The sequence below is a fragment of the Ochotona curzoniae genome, unplaced genomic scaffold (genome assembly GCF_017591425.1).
Source record: "Ochotona curzoniae isolate NIBS_2020 unplaced genomic scaffold, NIBS_Ocur_1.0 patch281, whole genome shotgun sequence".
NCBI lineage: Eukaryota > Metazoa > Chordata > Mammalia > Lagomorpha > Ochotonidae > Ochotona > Ochotona curzoniae.
Window position 1 is genome coordinate 24,893 of NW_024466841.1, and position 9,764 is coordinate 34,656.

Sequence of the window (9,764 nt, forward strand, 5' to 3'; positions counted from 1 at the left end):
GTCTTAGCTGTAGTTCAGATAGTGTAGCCAGGCCACGTGCGTGGGATCCTGACCAGGGCCGGTCGCGGCACCTTGCTGGGCTTCTCCAAGCGGAGGTGGAGGCAGCGGTGATGGTTGTGTGTGCTTCCCAGGGCAAGAGTGACAATTGCATGTCCTTCCCTGGGCTCCACTGTGCCTGGGCCCTGGGTCAGTGCCCCCCACTGCACGTGGGCTCGAGAACGGAGATGGGGCATCATGCCCAATGGCTAAATCCTCACCTTGAACGTGCCAGCACCCCATATGGTCACCGGCTCATGTCCTGCCTGCTCCACTTCCCCTCCAGCTCCCTGCTTGTGCCCTGGGAAAGCAGAGGAGGACGCCCCAAAGCCTTGGGGACCCTGCACTCACATAGGAGTCCCAGAGGAGGCTCCTGGCTGCTGGCTTCGGATTGGCTCAGCTCCCTGGCTATTGCGGCCACTTGGGAAGTGAACCAGTGGATGAAAGATTGTTCTCCCTGTCTCTCCTCTTTGTAGAATCTGTCCTGCCTTCTTTCCTTCCTTCCTTTTTTCCTTTCTTTCTTTCATTACGAAGTCAGATATACAGAGAGGAGGAGAGAGAGAGAGGAAGATCTTCCATCTGATGATTCACTCCCCAAGTGGCCATAATGGCCAGAGCTGAGCTGATCCGGAGCCAGGAGCCTCTTCCAGGTCTCCCACGCGGGTGCAGGGTCCCAAGGCTTTGGGCCGTCCTCTACTGCTTTCCCAGGCCACAAGCAGGGAGCTGGATGGGAAGTGGAGCTGCCGGGATTAGAACAGGCACCCATATGGATCCCGGCACATTCAAGGCGAGGACTTTAGCCGCTAGGCCACGGTGCCGGGCCCAGAATCTGGCTTTTCAAATAAATCACGGTACTAGACACTTGCTCCCCTGCCCCTGGCGCACCCCCACTGGTCCCCTTCCTGCTCTCAGGGGACCTCCTGGGAGTGGACTCAGGCGGTGTGTACCCCTAGCCATCGGCTCCCATCACGCGGTGTCCCACGCTCATCCACGAGGTAGCTAGCAGCCAGACCTTTTGCTGGCTGAGTAATGTTCCATCATGTGAACATCTCGCTACTGGTTTATCGGGGAGTGACTGGGTTGTTTTCACCTTTTTGAGCTGTGAGTTCTGTTTCTACAAACACCATCGAGGTTCCAACCTCCCTGGTCTCCCCCCTAAGATCAACCGGGCTTTAACTAAACCAAGCTCTTCCTCACGGCCCTGGCATCCATGTCCCTGCCCACCAGCCGTCAGGACCACGGACAGAGAGAAGAGGTGCTGTCCGAGGTGCTGACAAAGCCCCCACCACCCTCTTCCCTCCCCGACCCCTGCCTCTCCAGAGGAGGGGGTGACGCAAGAGGCCGGGATTCAGCCCAGGAGCCCCCCCACCAATACCCCACACCTGGAGGCTGTCCCCTCTTCTTTGGCCTTCCAGGCTGCTGGGCCTCACACTGGTAATCTGCCTAGTCTCGCCGTCCTGGCCCCAAGCCTGTTCACCTGCTCACCTGCCACCTCTTCTAGGGCCACAGCCACAGGAGGCTTCCCCGTGTTCCACTTGCTGCTTATCTCTCTCAGCAATGGAAATTGCATTACTGGGCAGCCTTAAGCAGGCGAGCACCTGGCTTGGAAATGTTCGTTGAAGTCCACCAAACCTTCACCTCTCACCCCCACGCTTCGTTCACAGCAAATGTCTTAGACCAGTCTGACACTGTCAAGGCTTCCATCTGCTGGGTCACTTCCACGACTCCCCTCCGCCGCCCCCCCCCCCAAATGTTTACAATGCCCATGGCTGGGGCCAGGTCCAAGCCGGGTGTGCCAGGGGTCCCAAGAGCTTTCACCTTCTTAGATTCGACAGCTGGAACACCAAGCAAAAACAGCATTTGAACTCAACATGGCTCAGTGGCTAAATCCTCGCCTTGCAAGTGCCAGGATCCCATAGGGGCGCCGGTTCGTGTCCCAGCTGCTCCACTTCCCATCCAGCTCCCTGCTTGTGACTTGAGAAAGCAGTGGAGGACGGCCCAAAAGCCTTGGGGATCCTGCACCCGCATGGGAGACCCGGAAGAAGTTCCTGATTTTGAATCAGCTCAGCTCCGGCTGTTGAATGAGCATATGGAAGATGAGCCGAGAGCCTGGGCAGGCTGGGCATGGGTGCAGAGACACCTGTGCAGCTGCCAGGCTGTGCTGGAAGGTGCTGCTCGAATTACCAACCCCAAACCCTGAAGTGAGGTGGCCCTGCTTCCCGTGGGCTCTGCACCTGAAAATTCCCCCACCTCCACTGCCTGGGGAACGTTCAGAAAAACATTGTGTTGGAGTTGGAGTGTGCGCCCATCCTGGGCGGCTGTGGCTGGATGGCCTGCTGACGGAGCACCGACGTTTTACAGGTAGGTCAAGTCTTCCGGGGGGCAACTCGAGCCCTGCAGGAGGATGTGGCTATCTAGGTCTGGCGAACACCTGGGATGCTGGCACCCTCAGAAGAGGGGTCCTGGGCCTGGTCCACACCACCACCACCACCACCACCACTGTGGATACTGCAACACTGTGCCCTCTGTATCCGTCATGGGGCACCTGCTGCCTGGAGCGTTGCCGGTCATGGAAGTTTCCAGAAAGCAATCAGGCGTCCCGACTGACACCGGAAATGACCCAGGGTCTTTGCTCACGGCTCCATGGCCGTGGCATAGCCGGTGTGTGTGTGTGTGTGTGTGTGTATGTGAGCACAGCACTGCCGGGGCACTTAGGTTTGCATAACTTCATGCTGCCACCAAGGGGACAGGGCACCTGCTGGACTCAGTTGATCTCAGGGTGACCAGGCTGGTCTCACTCAATCACAACACGCCCTCTCCTCTCGGGAGACCATCCACGGTCCCCTGGGTGCTACACTGACCCCTTCCCCACGGTCCCCTGGGTGCTACATACACTGACCACTTTCCCAGGAAGCACCGCCCACAGAGCACCCCCTGCAGACCCCACTTCTTCTTCTTCTTTTAAAATTTCTTTCTTTTTATTGGGAAGGCAGATACACAGAGAGGAGGAGAGACAGAGAGGAAGATCTTCCATCCGATGGTTCACTCCCCAAGTGACTGCAACGGCCGGTGCTGAACCAATCTGAAGCCAGGAGCCAGGAGCTTCTTCCAGGTCTCCCATGCAAGTACAGGGACCCAAGGCTTTAGGCCATCCTCCACTGCTTTTCCCAGGCCACAGGCAGGGAGCTGGATGGGAAGTGGAGCTGCCAGGATTAGAACCAGCGCCCATATGGGATCCCGGGCACTTTCACGCTGGGCCGCAGACTCCACCTCTTAAAGGGGCCTCCCTACCACCTCTCACAGCACCCAGCTTGGAGGCACAAAGCATGTGGGAATTCCAGGAGCCAGCAGTGCTGGGTCATTCCCCTTCCTTCTCCTCTCCCTTCATTCCCTCCCTCCCCCTGCCTCCTTCCCTTCCCCACCACCGCCCCGCCCTCCATCTTTCTCTCAAAGGCTCAGAGAGGACTTATCTGCTGTGGCTTAGTCCCCCCCAAACGCCTGCAAAAGCCAGGAGCTTGAAGGCAGGAGCCAAGAGCCCCAATCCGGGTTGCCATGCGGGTGGCACGTCCGCCACCACCCGCTTGAGCCACCTCTGCTGGGGTCCTGGCTCTAGCGTCAGCGGGAAGCTGGGATTGGTGGCCAGAGCCGGGGTTTGAACCCATGCCCTGCAGGAAGGGACGTGGGTGGCTCCCTTGGTGCCCTGAACACGGGCCTGGGACGCGATGGTCCTGGGAGTGGCCGAGTGGCTGTGAGAGCCGGGTCCGACTCTCCCTGGAGTCGTGGGAGGCTGGGCTGAGACACCTTCCCAGCATGCGGAGCCCCCAGCAGGAGCACCCCTGGATGACCCCCAGACACAGAGGTACAGTCATACCCACGGAGGGTGGCAGGTGAGCCCAATGCCAACCAGTGCGTGGGCATTCCCATACGGGAACTGAGCCAAGGTATTTGGGACTCTGCCACCCACATGAGCAACCCGAATGGAGCTCCCGGCTCCTGCAGGCATTCGGGAAATGAGCCGGTGAGCGGACAACCTCTCTGTGTCGGTCTGCTTTTAACTTAGTGGGAGCCAATATGATGGTTCAATTGGTTAATCCTCCACCTGCTAGCACCAGCATCCCATATGGGCACCAGTTCACGTCCCGGCAGCTCCACTTCCCATCCAGCTCCCTGCTTGTGGCCTGGGAAAGCAGTGGAGGACGGCCCAAAGCTTTGGAACTCTGCACCCGTGTGGGAGACCCGGAAGAGGCTCCTGGCTCCTGGTTTCGGAGTGGCTCAGCTTCAGCCGTTGTGGCCATTTGGGCAGTAAACCAATGGATGGAAGATTTTTCTTTCTCTCTTCCTCTCTGTAAATCTGACTTTCCAACAAAAATAAATAAAGTAGATGAGTGGGCCGTCAGGGATCTGGGTAGGTGGCTGTGGGAAGAGCGGGGAATGTTCTAGAACTCACTGCGGTGACCTTTGCCCCGGCTCGACCACAAACACCCTGAGTTGCTCCCTGCCACCAGGTGGCGCTGTGGCGTCACCGTCCCAGGACCTAGTAAGGCATCCGCATGCAAAAAAAATTTTAATTATTTTTCAAAAACTTATTTTATTTTTTTTGAAAGTCAGATATACAGGGAGGAGGAGAGACAGAGAGGAAATTCTGCATTCACTCTCCAAGTGACCACAGTGGTCAGAGCTGAGCCGATCAGGAGCCAGGAGCCTCCTCCACACTCCGGTGCAGGGTCCCAAGGCTTTGGGCCGTCCTCCACTGCTTTCCCAGGCCCCAAGCAGGGAGCTGGATGGGAAATGGAGCAGCCGGGATTAGAACTGATGCCCATGTGGGATCCTGGCACATGCAAGTCGAGGACTTTAGCCACTAGGCTACCGAGCCAGGCCCATCTTAAGGATTTGTATATTTCTCTTGGAAAGTCAGATTTACAGAGAGAAGGAGAGACAGAAAGATGTTCCATCCACTGACGGACTCCCCAAGTGGCTGCAACAGCCAGAGCTGAGCCAATCCAAAGGCAGGAACTTCCGGGTCTCCCACACAGGGACAGGGTCCCAAGCACTTGGACCAGCCTCAGCTGCTTTCCCAGGTCATAAGCAGGGAGCTGGATGGCAAGTGGAGCACCTGGGACTCGAACCGGCACCCAGGGGACATGCAGGCATGGCAGGTGCTGTATAACTCGGTGCCCTGCAACACACCAGCCCGTCCAACCATGGGCAACTTCGTCCAGAAGCAACTTGGCTGGGTCCCATAGAAACAAGACCGGATTTCCAACTTTTTAAAAAAATCTTATTATTTACTTTTTTTAAAAAATCTTTTAGCATCTTTTAAAAAATGCTGTAGACGAGGAGAGAGGCATTTATTCCTCTTGTGATAGGAGAATCCCCCGTGTGTGTGTGTGTGTGTGTGTGTGTGTGTGTGTGTGTATTTCAGGGCGGGTGACGTGCTGATGTTGGTTCAATGGGACATTTAAAAAGGAAAAAGTTATTGTTGTTGTTGTTGATTTCGACAAGGAAAGAAAAAAAAAAAAAACATTCTCGGAATTCCGCCGCCCAGGTGTGGAACCAGTTCCCTGCCTTCTCTTCCCCCACAATCAGTTTGGCAATCTACATTCCTATTCTCTTTGAAATTGTCGCTTGTTTTTATTTGTTTGAGAGGCGCACTGCATGTTTCACTGTCCCCCCCCCAAAGCTCAATCACAGCCCCGACGGGGCCAGCATGAAGCCGCCGGGAGGCAGGAGTTTCATCCTGGGTCTCCTCTGTGGGTGGCGCGGGTGTGGGGGACCCTGGGGACATGCGGGGCCGTCAGCTGCTGCTGCGTCTGTCCCAGGGGCATCAGCAGGGAGCCGGGGTCAGGATGTTAGGAATCCAAGCCAGGCGCTCCCAATGTGACCGAACAGCTCAGCCCTGCAGGGAAAACTCATTCTCTCCGAAGGCATGGGCTTCATTTTTGTTTTTTTCAAATGTTTCTTTGAATGGTTAGAGCTGCAGAGAGAAGGAGACACACACACAATCCATCCACCAGCGTGCTTCCCAAATGGACAGAATGACTGGAGCTGGGCCAGTCCAAAGTCAGGAGCCAGGAGCCAGGAGCCTCCTCCGGGTCTCCCACGCGGGTGCAGGGTCCCAAGGCTTTGGGCCGTCCTCCACTGCTTTCCCAGGTCACAAGCAGTGAGCTGAATGGGAAGTGGAGCAGCCGGGATTAGAACCGGTGCCCATATGGGGATACTGGTACTGTAGTTGGAGGCTGATCTTGCTACGCCACTGCACCAGCACCTGGGTTTCATTTTGGAGAGAGCGGGCGCTAAGTCAGTCTGCCTTTTATTTCCATTTTCCACAGACTTGCAGATGGACCCTGCAATAGTCCAGATGAGCAGCTGATGACGTAAACAGCCCAGGAGCATCAACAGCCAAAAGCAAAAGCAGCCAGCCGATGTGCCTGTTGGGGGGCTGGGCCTTGTGGCACAGCGGGCTGAGCCACCTCCTGCAACTCCAGCATTCCGTAGGGTCAGTTCGAGTCCCAGCTGCTCTGCTTCCAGTCCATCTCCCTGCTCAGGCACCTGGGAGAGCAGTGGAGGACGGCCCAAGTGCTTGGGCTCCTGCACCCACATGGGAGACCCGGATGGAGCTCCTGGCTCCTGGGTTTGGGCTGGCTCAATCCAGCTACAGTGACCATTGCGGGGAGTGAACGAGCCTTTGGAAGATTCTCTCTCTCTCTCTCTCTCTCTCTCTCTCTCTCGTCTTCCCAGCAAAAAACTCCAAATTTCAAAGCGACAGGCTCAACCTTGCTCTTTCATCCTCCTGTCCTTCATTTGACAAACTCTAAAAGGATGCCCAGGATGGGTGGGACTGGAGAATTTTCTGGAAAAGCACCCCACTTGCCGGGCGGGGAAGGTGCCTGCCGCTGGGACACATCTGGGGGTGGAAATGTTGATCTTCATCCAGCTCAACACCTAAAGGCTCTCTGTGTTGGCCCAGCCCGTCTCCATCCAACAATTGATCCAGTGTGTGTGTACCTGGGCGTCTCGGCTGCCCGTGTGCTCATCCTGGCATTTTTGGCAAGGACACCTGGGCTTGTGAAAAAAAAAAGAAAAGAAAGCAGACATGGAAAAGCCATCTCCACGGGGCAGCTAACAATGGAGGGCGCGGGCTGTGGGAACATTCTTCGGCCATGAAGGAGGAGGTAGGCACCTCGGGTTCCCGAGATGGAAAAAGTCCCCAGGCTACAAACTTCCGTGGGAATGGAGAGCCCGGTATAGCGGGGCTGGCGCCGGGGTGGAGGGGGTAAGCCTCCGCCTGCAGTGCCCACGTTGTATTATGGGCTCAGCCGCTGGCTTCAGCCTTGTCCAGCCCATGGCATTTGGTAGGGGGAGGCGGAAGGGATAAACCAGCAGGCGGGATCTCTCTCTCTCTCTCTCTCTCTCTCTCTCTCTCTCTCTGTTTTTCCAATATATAAAAAGAGTGGAAATGTGACTCCACGGGGGAAGGCACTGCACTTGCACCCCGGGGGGCGGGGTAGGATCCCCACATCCCACATCCAAACCTAAATTTAGAATTCTACCTCCAACGCCTGCTCCTGTGCATTCTGGGAAGTAGAAGTGATGGTGCAAGGCTTGGTTTTTTAAGAGTTATTTATTTTTATTGCAAAGTCGGAGATACAGAGGAGAGACAGAGAGGAAGATCTTCCATCCATTGATTCACTCCCCAAGTGAGCGCAACGGCCGGTGCTGCGCCAATCCGAAGCCAGGAGCCTCTTCCAGGTCTCCCACGCGGGTGCAGGGTCCCAAGGCTTTGGGCCGTCCTCCACTGCTTTCCCGGGCCACAGGCAGGGAGCTGGATGGGAAGCGGGGCCGCCAGGATTAGAACCAGTGCCCATATGGGATCCTGCTGCATTCAAGGTGAGGGTTTAGCCACTATGCTACCGCACTGGGTCCAGTGCAATTTGTTTTTGTCCCTGCCACCCACTAGGGGGGGTCCCAGAAGAGGCTCCTGGCTCCTGGCTTCGTATAGGCACAGCTCTGGCCATTGTGGCCACTTGGGGAGAGAACCAGTGACTGGAAGATCTTGGTGTCTGCTTTTCTCTCTAATATTCTGCCTTTTTTTTTTTTTAAAGATTTATTTTATTTTTATTGGAAAGGCGGATATACAGAGGAGAGACAGAGAGAAAGATCTTCCGTTCGATGATTCACTCCCCAAGTGAGTGCAACGGCCGATGCTATGCTGATCCGAAGCCAGGAGCCAGGAACCTCTTCCGGGTCTCCCACACACGGGTGCAGGGTCCCAAGGCTTTGGGCCGTCCTCCACTGCTTTTCCGGGCCACAGGCAGGGAGCTGGATGGGAAGCGGGGCCGCCAAGATTAGAACCGGCGCCCATATGGGATCCCGGGCGTGCAAGGTGAGGACCTTAACCACTGCGCCACCGCGCCGGGCCCTACTCTGCCTTTTTCATACAATATTTTTTAGAGTTTTACTACAAGGTAGTTGCGGAATTGGACAGCACCCTAGCACAGTAGGCGATAAGAGATAATACGGTGCCTATTATCCTGAGGAAACAAGAAATTAAAGCAAGAAAGAGTTTGAAAGTTTTGCAGTCACAGAAGATCCGGGTTTGAGGAAACAGCTGGGCTTGCCCCCACGACAGTGTATCCTATCTGTGGATGGAAACATCACACGGCATGTTGTAACACAAGGCTTTTGTCTCTCGGCTGGTGAAGAAAAGGCGGTTTGAAAAGCAACAGTGTCTGAGAAATAACAGTTTATACAGATTGTTGCAAGAGATGCAAGCTTGCAGTTGTCTAGCTTGCCTGAGACAGATAGGGTTTGCAACTTAGAGGTGCACTTATTTATTGCAGGGAGCCGGGTTCCACGGGGACAGGGAGAGGAAGAGAGAGAGCCATCTTTCCTTGGCTGATTCACTCCCCAGATGGTCTCTTCCGGGTCTCCCGTGTGTGGAGTGCAGGGATCTCAGCCCCTGGACTGTCCCCTACTGCCTTCCCAGGAGCATCAGCAGGAAACCAGATCTGATAAGAAGCAGCAGGGGGCCCGGCATGTGAGCGTAATGGTTAAGGTCCTCGCCTTGAACGCACCGGTTCTAATCCCAGCTGCTCCACTTCCCATCCAGCTCCCTGCCTGTGGCCTGGGAAAGCAGTGGAGGACGGCCCAAAGCCTTGGGACCCTGCACCCATGTGGGAGACCCGGAAGAGGCTCTTGGCTCCTGGCTTCGGATCGGCATAGCACCGGCCGTTGCGCTCACTTGGGGAGTGAATCAATGGATGGAAGATCTTCCTCTCTGTCTCTCCTCCTCTCTGTAGATCTGACTTTGTAATAAAGATAAATCTTTTCTTAAGTAAATAAATCTTAAGATTTATTTTTATTATTTTTTATTGGAAAGGCGGATATACAGAGAGGAAGATCTTCCGTCCGATGATTCACTCCCCAAGTGAGCGCAACGGCCGATGCTATGCCGATCCGAAGCCAGGAGCCTCTTCCGGGTCTCCCACATGCGGGTGCAGGGTCCCAAAGCTTTGGACCGTCCTCCACTGCTTTCCCAGGCCACAGGCAGGGAGCTGGATGGGAAGCGGGGCTGCCGGGATAGAACCGGCGCCCATATGGGATCCCAGGCATGCAAGGCAAGGACTTTAACCACTGCGCCACCGCGCCGGGCCCAAGTAAATAAATCTTGAAGAAAAAGAGCTGAAAATCAGAGAGAGTGCTATCCACCCGCTGGTTCCCTCATCCTG